Here is an 11409-nt window from a genome sequence, read left to right on the forward strand (position 1 = left end):
CCTCCGGAGGGGGTGGGGAGGGAAAGTCGGCTGGGGGAGCGGGAGGGGCCCTGGGAGCCCGTCTGTCCTGAGGGGCCCTTTCTCCTGGAGAGAAAGCCCCGCCCGAGCTGGCGAGCCCGCGCCCCTGGGGTCCAGCCGCGACTCTCCTGGCTCGGAGGCGGAGCTGTGGGGACCCGCCTGCTTGGCGCCCCCTGGCCAGCGCCAAGCGCTGACAGGGCCGCGGGGCCACGCCGCTGTCCAAGCCGGCAGGGCGGAGGCCTGGGGTCCTTCTGAGTTCACTGGCCTGGAGCTGACTCTGGGCTGGGGGTGCAGTGACGGGGCACGGGCTCTTCTTTCACATCAGCGCGCTCAGCACTGCGAACTGCGACCACCGACCACCGACCACGGTCCCCTCCGGCTGCGGGCGGCGCAGAAGTGTTCTCTGCGCGGAGGGGAGCCTCGCGCTCAGCCGTTATCAGAACGCGGGCGCTGGGACCAAGCGTCCCTGCACATGGAGTCTGATGCCAGCGACGCTGGGCCTCGTGGAGGCGGTGTTGGGGCCGCCCGGCGGGGCCGGCTGGTCCTTTGGGGTCTTTCTCCTCTACGCGGCTTCCCGGGGGGACTTGGGGTTCGTCCAGGGCTGAAGTGTTTGCTGAGGGAGGGAGCGTGAAGCCAGCGTGCAGGGGCTCGGGGTGCGAGCTCCTGCTGTTGAAGGGATCCCAGCTGCTGGGGGGGGAGGGGCAGGTAGAGGGTGCCTGGAGCCCCTGGGAGAAGGCGTCACGCTGAGGGGGGGGTGTGGTTAAAAATAAGCCCCCGGAGCCGAGGTCGATCAGAGTAGGATGTTGATTTAGGGTGCCAGAGGTTCCAGGGTCCACAAAGTGCAGAGTGTCACCAAGAGCCAGGACCCCAGAGTGGGGGACGTGGACTTCACGGGGCATGAGGAGGCCTGTGGCCTGGGAGGTCAGAGTGCTCAAGGTCACTCGGCTTGGCCTTGAAGCCGCCCTGTGGTGGCAGGGTCTGGGCTGAGGAGGGGGCTGTGCGGGAGGCCCCAGGCCTGTGGAATGGGGGTGCTCCAGGGTCAGGGCTGAGGGACAGACCCCCAGCCTTCAGGACACGCAGCTGCAGCCCTTGGGTCATGCTCACAGGTTCTAGGGTCACACAGGACAGCTGCTCCCAGCTCCACACCCCGGGGCTCAGACGCCAAGACCCCAGCAGCTGCCAGCACCCGAGTGGCAGGGACTGCTCATCTGGGAGCTTCTCCCCTCCAGGGCTGGGACCTGGGTGGGAAAGGCTGGAATGTGGGCTCAGCTGGGACTGTGAGGGACACCCGCCCAGGGCCTGCCAGCTGACCTGGCTCCCCCCAGCCCCGAGGTTTGATGGACTGGATGCCTACGGGGTGCTCAGGCCTCCAGGAGCTCTGCCTCCAGGGAACAAGGCAGAAAGGGTTTGGCCTTTGTGACATCACCTGGCCCGTCAGACGTGTCACTTCCCTGGACCCTGCTGGCCCAAGTCAGGAGCCTGCCTGGGCCAGCCAGGGGGACACAGGACCCACCTCTCCATGGAGGCTGTCCAAGGCACTTCCACCAGGTTTTAAAGCTGCTGCCTCCCCAGTGCTTTCAGTGGCCTGGAGAGTCCACTGCGCACAACACGGGGCACAGACAACTCTGCATTGTAAGAACTTCAAAAATGTCAGGCTGAGCATGTAAAAACATGTAGAAATACCTTAACCAAAGTAGTTTTGGTATGTACAAGTATGATACATTATTTTCTAAAAGCCCTTTTTTAATTCCAAAAATGTGTATTCAATATGTGTAACAGAACAGTAAGTGATTTAAAAAATCCCTCCATTGTCATGTCTTTCCTTCTTTGGAGTGATATTTAAAATAAAGGTATATCTTAGATAAACAGCATTTTAGAATTGGTGAACTCTAACATATTTCCCTATGAGGTATCTCTTTCCTATTACTAGAATTGTCATATGTTAATCCTTCATGTATTAGAATGGTCATATTTTAATATTTTGGCCTGTTAAGCAGACATCTTATTCATTGGATCTCAACTTAGCATTTCCCTAATTTCTAGAGGGAGAGGTTTTCTATTCACATGATTTGGGGCCATTCATGTTCTCTCCTCTGTGAAATTCCTCTTCATATCTGTGTCCAGTCTTTGATTTAGGTGTTTATCTTCTTCACATTGATTCTTTAGTGTTATTTATGTATTATGGATACTAATCCTTCCACTATTGTTGTAAGTTCCTTCTTCCAGTTTGAAGCTTGGTTTTTTTTTCCCATTTTATTTGTTGCCACTTTTAATAAGCAGAAATTCTTTATTTTAACATACCTGAATATGACCATTTTTATAAACTTTAAGATTTCAGCTGTCTTGTAGTGTATCTTAAGAAATTCTCCCCCATTAAAGGTGACAAGGACAGTCTCCTACCTTTTAAAGGTTTGGAGACTTGCCTCTCACACTGAAGCCTTAGATTCACATGGGGTGACTTTATAAGTGTGAGCTGTGCTCTCATCTGTTCCACCTTTTCCCATGGAGGTAGCAAGTGGCAGCCCCCGTGGTGGAGCTTCCTCCTGTCCTCAGTGAGCTGCCACCACCTCAGGAGTTTCCAGCTCCGAGCTCCCGGCTCCAGGCCCTGGTTTAGGTTGACAGGCTCAGCCCCAGGAGGTCTGTTATCCATGTGGAAAGTGGTCGGGGGTCTTGCTGCCCCCCTGCCCCTCCCCTCTTAGGGGAGATTTCAAGCCATGTCCCCCTGGAGTCCATGACTCCCTTCCACCAGTGACATGCTCCTATGTACCAGGCGCTGTAACATGTGGCCAGGAGCTTTCAGGGCCAGCGATGAACCAGTGGCCCCACCGCCTGGTGCCTGAGGGAGGCTGAGGCCGAGAGCCCCCAGGGACCCAGGATGGGTACATGGGGTGAGCGGGGAGGAGCATGTGTGCTTTGAAGCTGATTGGCTTTGGGATGGCTCATTACCAGACGATGTAACCCAGCCAATTCTGACATGTCACAGCCTTCTGTAGCCAGCCCTGATATTTCTCTGATTTCATACATTTTTGGAATCAGCTTGTCAAGGCTCCCCACCATCCAGGCCTCTCAATGGTGGATTATAATGGCATTAATTATAGAAGTTCATCTGGGGGAAGGGAGTCCTTGCAGAGAAGATCCTTCCCTGCGGGCACCTGGCACATTTCGTCGTTCTTAGGTCTTCAACAGTGGCTTTCACAGCATCTTTCCCAAATTGTAAAATAAATAGAAAAATAGTTTGAAAGAAATTACAAATTACAAATTTTAAAGGAGAGTAGAAGACCAGGTTAGATTTAATAATCTATTATAAGAAATAGATAGTATAGAAACAAACATTTACAAATGTAAATAATAATTTTAATATAATAGAAATTATTTATAACCTAATTCTAACTTTTATATCAGAGCTCTAACTTTAGGACATAATAATTTCTAAGAATGAACTAAATTGTTGGTTTAGTTATTTAATTTCCATTTAGGCCATAGTTCTTTCTGGATAATCAAATTCATATTTAGGAATTCTTCATATCTTGGAATGAACTGAAGCAGATAACAGTATACTATCTCATAATTTTATGAGGCAAGAAAACTAAGTCTTTTTCAAAGTAGTTATGTTAAATCATTATTGATCCGGATGGATTATTTTAATTAATGTGTATGCATAAGAAAGGGTTCAAGAAAAATCAAGTATCCAAAACAAATGTTCTCTTCTCCAGTCCTTCCCAATTAAAAGCAAGCGTTGGCAGCTGGGCAGCGCCAGGGCCCCTCCAACCCCGGTGCCCAGTACCCCGCCCCCAAAACTTTGCCAAATTGCAACCCCGCTGGGAGGCGCGGGGCGCGCGCGGGGCTGAAGCTGACGCCGGGGCGCCCCCTCCCCGCCCAGCCGGCCCAAGGGCTCCGCGAAAAGTCGCTGCCCTGCCCGCCTGACGACCGGGCGAACCCTGCGGCGGGCGGCGGCCAACCGGGGAAAGTGCGCGGGAGCCAGGCGGGCGCGCGGACCGGCGCAGGGACGCGGGTGCCGTGCCGCCGGCGGGAATTTTACACACCCAACTTGAACACGCACGCCCCCGCCGCCTCCCTCAGCGCGGCTGCAAGTGTCCATTCTCCTGCCACTAGCATGGTGACATCCGCTCAGTCGCGCCAGCTGCTGAGTGACTAAGGGCAGCCATCCCTTGGCTACACCCACGGAAGTGAGGCCTGTTGGATGGAGAAGGAGCCCATGCATCTCCATCACGATGTCTTGGGCCAGCGTAAAGAAGGATGGGCCCCAAATCTCAGTTTTCCACACTTAATGGAATCAAGGGAGCTGCGACCGGCCAGGTGCCCCAAAGCAAATCTGCTGAGCTGCGGGCCATTATCGAAGAGTTGGGAAAAAAGATCAGAACATCGTCGCAGGGAGCAAGAGTGCCAGGGAGAGATTAAAACCAGGCATCCTTCAAGCCAGAGGACTGGTTCCCGAGCAGCTGGCCGAAACAGGAATGCCGGAGCCTAGCAGCCTTGTTAGCCTTGAAGCTTTCCAGCTTTTACAAGACGAGAAATTACAGTTCATCTTCCTATTCAAAGGAAACTCTTGTGTTCAAAATGTTAAGTTGGTTTTTATTTCTCCCCATTCCCTCTCATGGTTCATTAGGCTCAGAACCTACAGACTTTACAATTGAGAAAAGATTTTGCAGTTGATTAGGATTTGTCTTTTAAGTAGTTAGGAAGTCCCTGTGTGTTTTTTTTTTTCTCCAAGCATTGATTAAAAATAATAAATGGAAAGTTTACCTATCTTACATCAAGCTGTAGTTTGCTTTCAAGATACTAGTGTCTCACTTTAATTCTCTCTTTTTGAATACAATTGTTACATAAATTGTTCTTTTCATAAGCTCATACAGGTTGAAGGATTCTGTTTTTAGCAAATACGAACAGTGCGCTTTACTTAGTGGCCCCTCCTAGTTTGGCATACAGTGTAGCTTCTGTTTAATATAACTTTTTTGCTTAAGCATTTGCATGACTGTTAGTGCTTTGAAGTCAAATAAAAAGTACACAAACTATAAATACGGAAGAGCAATCAATCATACCTAACAAGGACCCCTGAAAATTTTCATACTGAGACTATGTGTAGATTTCAGTTTTATGTTTCCTGTAAGTTGATCAAAATGCCTGGAAAAAAAATGACGAACTGTTTTCATCTTTGTATGTATTCATCACTTGATGTAATAAAGCTTATTTTCATTAACAACAAAAAAAGCAAGTCTTTATTTTGTATGAAGAAACTTACAGAATACTGATCCCAGAAACAATTTGTTAGTTACCTTGAGTAATTATTGTTCATATACTTTAATATTGTTATTTTACATTTATCTGGTCTACTCCAGCTCTTTTTTTTTTGGTCACTATTTGCATGGAATACCTTTTTCCAACCTTTCCCTTTAACCTAGTTACATCATTACATGTGAGTTTGGTCTCTTGTAGACAACATATAGACAGCTCATATATATTTTTATCCATTTTTTCAGTCTTTGTCTTTTGATTGGGGAGTTCAATCCCTTAACATTCAGTGTTATTCCTGGAAAGGCAGTACTTACTTCATCCATTTTGCCCTTCAGCTCTCTACTGTCACACCATTCTATTGTCTTTTTATCCTTTAGTTTACCCTTCCTAATAATCTTCATTTCTAAACTCTTCTCCAAATCTCTCACCCTTGTTCTTTCCTTTGACTGCAGCATCCCCTTTAGTGTCTTGCAAAGCTGGTCTTTTGGTTACATATTCTATCTGTTTTTGTTTGTCTGTGAATACTTTGAATTCACCCTGATTTTTGAAGCACAGCTTTGCCAGACACAGATTACTTGGCTGGCAGTTTTTGTCTTTCAGTACCTTAAATACATCATACTACTTTCTTCTCTCCCGCATAGTTTCTGATGAGAGGTCTGTACTTAATTTTATCGAGTTTTCCTTGGATGTGATGCTTTGCTTTTCTCTTGCTGCTTTCAGAATCTTCCCTTTGTATCTGATATTTGTCATTTGAGTAGTAGGTGTCTCGGGGTAACTCTATTTGGGTTTATTCTGTTTGGGGAGAGTTTTTCTTTTTGGGTATTGATATTTATGTCCTTCATAAGGGTTGGGAAGATTTCAGTCATTTTTTCCTCAAATTATTCTTTCTGTCCCTTTTCCCTTTTCTTCTTCTGGGACACCAATAATGCCAATGCTTGTGTGCTTCACGTTGTCATTCACTTCCTTGAGACTCTATTCAGTTTTTTCCATTCTCTTCTCTTTCTGTTCTCTTGTCTTTTCTAGTTCAGATGTTTGGCCTTCAAAGTCACTAATTCTGTCTTCAGGCAATTCAAATCTGCTCCTTCGTGCCCTAATGTATTTTCAATCTCATCCATTGTGTCTTTCAGTCTCAGAAGGTCTGTTACTTTTCTTTGCAGGCTTTCAACTTGTTCTTTATGCTCTCCCAGTGTCCTCTTAATATCCATTACTACTTCAGCAATATTTTGTATAAGTTCTTTGAAGTGATTCAGGAGAGTTATGTGATTATCACTGATTATGAGTTGCCTTAAATCCTGTATCTCTTCAGGATATTTGGTTTGTTCTTTTGGCTGGGCCATCTCTTCCTGTTTCTTAGTACAGCTTGTAATTTTTTGCTGATGTCTAGGCATTTGAATATGTTGGTGAATTTACTCTGAAGGCCAATTTCTCTCTTTTGCCTATTTTTTTCACAGCTTTTATTTGATATTTGGTTCAACTTATTCTCAGTCTTTAAAATTGCCCAGCTTAAGCTTTCAAAATTGGGCCTAGGACATCATTAGTGGGGTGCAGATTTTCTCCCAGGGAGCTGGATACAGTTTTTTTTTTTTAATCCTGTAACATAATTGCTTTATTTTTTTTATTTTTTATTGTTTTCATTTCTCTCCCCTCCCCACCCCCATTGTCTGCTATCTGTGTCCATTCGCTGTGTGTTCTTCTGTGACTGCTTCTCTCCTTATCAGTGGCACCAGGAATCTGTGTTTGTTTTTGTTGCATCTTGTTGTGTCAGCTCTCTGTGTGTGTGGTGCCATTCCTGGGCAGGCTGCACTTCCTTTTGCGCTGGGCGGCTCTCCTTACAGGGCGCACTCCTTGCGCATGGGGCTCCCCTATGCAGGGGACACCCCTGCGTGCCAGGGCACTCCTTGCGTGCATCAGCGCTGCGCATGGGCCAGCTCGATACGGGTCAAGGAGGCCCGGGGTTTGAACCGTGGACCTCCCATGTGGTAGACGAACGCCCTAAGCACAGGGCCAAGTCTGCTTCCCTGGATACAGTTTTTGTTCAACAGTTTTTGTTCATGCAGTTTCCACAGAGGTGCTTCAGTCTCCGTTTTCTGGTGTTCCCGTGTGGAATCTCCAGATCTGAGATTCAAAACCGGCTCTGCTGGCCCAATTCACAGAAGAAAAGCACTCCACTTCCCCTCCCTTTTCCCTTGAAACAGCTGACAGGAAGGGCGATGTCTGTTCCCCTCTGTCACTGCAGTGAACCGCGTGTTTTACGCCAGCTTATTATCTGGGGGGTGCAGGAGGGGAGCCCTGCCTGACTGCCACAGGGGCTTGGTAACTCAAAGTTTGTCCCTCCCGCGCCCTCCTCTCTGTCCCTCCCCCTTCTGGGAGTGGTGTGGCACTGTCCTGGGCTGCTGACCCCACAGCAGCTCTCTCACAGCGCTTCTGCCTCCTTCTCCGTATTTGTGAGGGCATTCGGCTCTGCCCCTTAGTCCATTGCCCTCTTCCCCAATCCTCATGAAGCGCTGTAGGCTCGGCTTTAAAGAGAATGCTTCTAACACAGCACCCTGAAGAAAGCTGGTACCCGAAGGTTTTTGCTGGTAATTCTTTATCAAATTAAGGAGCTGTCTGGTTTGCTACAAATCATGAATGTGTCGAATTTTATCTGAACATTTTTTTCATCTTATTTTTTCCTCTAGTGTGTACGATAGGGCCCATTACATTAGTGCATTTTCAACTCTATAATCCACTGTAAGATTTAGAAATAAAGCCAACTTTGTTGTAATGATTTTGTAAGCCACTGCTGGATTCTGCTCCCACCTCCCTTTAGCCCCCACTCGGCCGCTCAAGCCTTGGCACACCCGTCAGCGCCCAGGAGCGCCCAGGAGCCCTTCCCTGCAGCCGCCCGCTTCCGCCCCGCGAGCCTCGCACCCTCCGCAGGCAGTTAAGGTCTCTGGACCCCCGTATACTCCCGGGGTCCCTGGGCGCAGCGCCGCCAATTCTGCGGGGTCTGGAGAGAGGCGGAGGGACAGCTCCCCAGAGCGGGGACGCCCTGGCCGGGCTGGGCCGAGGGACCCGCCTCGCCCGGCCGCTACGTGGCCAGGGCGGTGGGGAGTCCCGAGCTCCTCCAGACAGGACCCTTGCGCTCTCCCGGCTGGAGGCACCGCCTGGGTGGCGCTGGCGGCACCAGGACGCACTCCGGGTCTCACCGCCCCGCCGTCGTCCCCGGACGGGGCCCGGGTCGGCGAGCCCCGGTGGGCTTCTCTGGCGTCCGTGCCTGGGAAGTGGGGTCCACGCTGCGCCCCTCGCCGCCCCCCTGAAGGAAAGCGGGGCGGCCACCGCACCAACCGCCCCCCAGCCGCCTCGGCCCATCCGGGAGTAGGGACCCTGGGTCTGGGGCGCCCGAAGACCCCGCCCCGGAGGCGGAGCAGCGCAGGAAGGCGGGGCCGGGCCGTCCCGGGCTCCCCGCCGAGCTCGCGGCGGCGGGCGGCGGGCGGCGGGGGACGCGAGGGGCGGAGTCAAGACCGCGGACGTGCCCGCCCACCCGCACCGCCGGCCCCGCGCGGGGAGAGCGCCGGGAGAGCCCCGGGAGGAGCGCCCTCTGGCGGCCCGGAGCGAGGGGTGCGGGGGCCGTGGGCCCGCTCTGTCCTGCCCTGGGCGCAATCCCGTCTTCCCGTCTCCGCCTGCCTCCCTCTCCTCTTGTCCCCCTCACTTTTTCTTGTCAGTCTTGTTCTTTTCCCCTGCCTTCTCCATCTCCTCTCTCCCCTCCTCTTCCTCTACACCCTCTCCCCCTCTCCTTTTTCACGCACGACTCCAGTCTTTGTTGCCCATCCATCCATCCATCATCCATGCATGATCCAGTTGTCCATCCCCCCGTCCCCCACCATCCTCCACCCCCATCTATCCCATATCACCCCCATCATGCTCAGCCAGGACTTGTGCTGAGCACTAGGTAAAAAGCATGCGTCAGTCTCAGACTTTCTAAGATTTTGTATTCATAGATCTGCATGGGTAAACTGTTCAGTGCCTTTCCTGAGGCAAAAAAACAAAAATGATCAAATTATAAATCTGAATTTTCAGGGTAAACTGGAAGAAAATACTTGGTTTTAGAGACAGGCGTTGATTGAAACCTGTTCCTGACATCTTGCCTTTATAATCGTACAGACAGCATACCTGGAAGGAAGCTCAGCCTTGCAGGGGCACACAGGGGGCACTGGGTGCCCATGCCCTGTTTTGTGGAGGTGCAGTGCCTGGCTGGGGCAGGGAGGGGTGGAGAGAGAGGAGAGGTTCAGAGACAGGTTCTGGGGAGACAATAGAGAGGCTGGGGCTTCACAGTGGAAACATCTGGGTGAGAGTTGAAGTAAGTGAACTGTTCACTTCTAATACCTCTACTCACAATGCTGTTGTTGGACAGAAATCAACTCACAGAATTACTGATGAGACAATGACCATTTTATAGTATTAATTGTGGCTTTGGACATTAATGTTTTTGTTTACATTATGGAGGGTCAGGGTGAAAATATTTCATCTTACTATCAAAGAATGTCTTAGACACACTAAGTAAAGAAATCTAGGAAAGGAAGTCAGATTCATTTTGGAGGAATAAAGGAGATCTAGTATATATCAAGGCAAATTTTTACTGAGTGTTAAAAATTTAGTCTTCTCAGAGAGATGTGATTTCCTTATTTAATGATATTTCTATGACATATAAATCTATATATTCAAACATACAGATACACACACAAGTAATATATAGATAGATATGCTAAGTTATAAAAAGAAAACTTCTTTGTTTTAAGGATATTAAGTAGCAGCTAAAGCTTAAAGCTTTGGCTTCATATAAACATTTTAACCTACTTTAGGTTATTATAATCTTTAATGATAATTCAGCTATTTGATTCTTCAGTTGATTTGGAAGAGGAATTTGGCAGTAGATAAATCACACAGAGGAAGTGAACAAAATTAAATATGATGGAGGAGGAAAGATTTTTTTCACTTTAGATCAAAGATGACTAGACAAATTCATGGGTACATGTGGGCAGCTTTCATTTGGGGGACCCTATTTGCTCTTGAAGAGTTAGTGCCTTTTCAATCATTAACCATTGACCTCCAATTTATCATTATTGTGTGTGTGGGGGGAGCAAAAGGGATGCTTTTCAAAGGATCCAGAACCACCACATCTGCTTTGCTCAGCAGAATCCTTCTCCAGAAGCCCAGAGGTGGCCACTTCTCTTAACAAACAGGTGATCAGACCAATTTTCAGATACATACCTAATTCTTGAGTTGCAATGCTCTTAGGCTTACGTTCCCTGGCTGTAGCTGTGTCTCTCTTTAGAGCACAGAGTCCTCCTTTCAAGTAGAGGAAGACACTGTTGGCAAGTGGGAGGGCCTGGCTGAGCAGCCTGATGTTTGAACCACGGATTTCCCTCTGAAAGCCCCCCAACCCCCACCCCGGAACTGAGACCCCTGGCTGGGGAGCTGCTATACTCTAGTTTGTTAGTCATAAAGCCAGGCTGCTCTTGGACTCTCGCTGCCTGCCCTGCACACATGTGTAATCCTACCAGTAAGCCCTGAAGTGAAGATAACCACCCCCCTTTTACTTATGAGGAAACGGAGGCCCCGAGGCCTTGCCCAGGACCACACAGCTAGTGAGGGAGTGAGTGGTGGGGCTGAGCCTCCAGCCAAGCCATCCCTGGAGCCCTGGGTGCTGAGGCTAATGCAGCCCCACTGTGGACTGCCTGTGCAGCTGCAGCCTGGGCCTGTGATGTGTCTGCACTGTGGCGCCAGCTAGCAGCCCCGGGTGACTGACGGAGAGTGGTGGGACACTCCCAGTTCTAGGGCCCTGGCCATCCTCAGCCATGGCTGGCTGTCTAAATGCCCCCGCAGGGCCTTTTGGAAGCCCCGGTCCTGCTCCTCTGCTCTCATTGGCCCTGCCCCTGCAGATTCTCAGCATCCGAGTGGGCGATGGGATTGCATGTCCCCTTAGAAGATAGTTTGTGAGCATTTGGGTGCAGGCGGCTGACTTGTGTTGGGACTCAGGCCACCGTCCCTGCAAGCCTGGGGCCTGACTGTGTCCTGAAGGCTGCCCTTGGTTTGGCATGAACCCAGCAAAGCATCCCCTCTGGCGGGGGTGCAGGCAGAGCTGGCTGAGGAGCCCGT

This window comes from Dasypus novemcinctus, chromosome 6 (genome assembly GCF_030445035.2).
Source record: "Dasypus novemcinctus isolate mDasNov1 chromosome 6, mDasNov1.1.hap2, whole genome shotgun sequence".
NCBI classification, from domain to species: domain Eukaryota; kingdom Metazoa; phylum Chordata; class Mammalia; order Cingulata; family Dasypodidae; genus Dasypus; species Dasypus novemcinctus.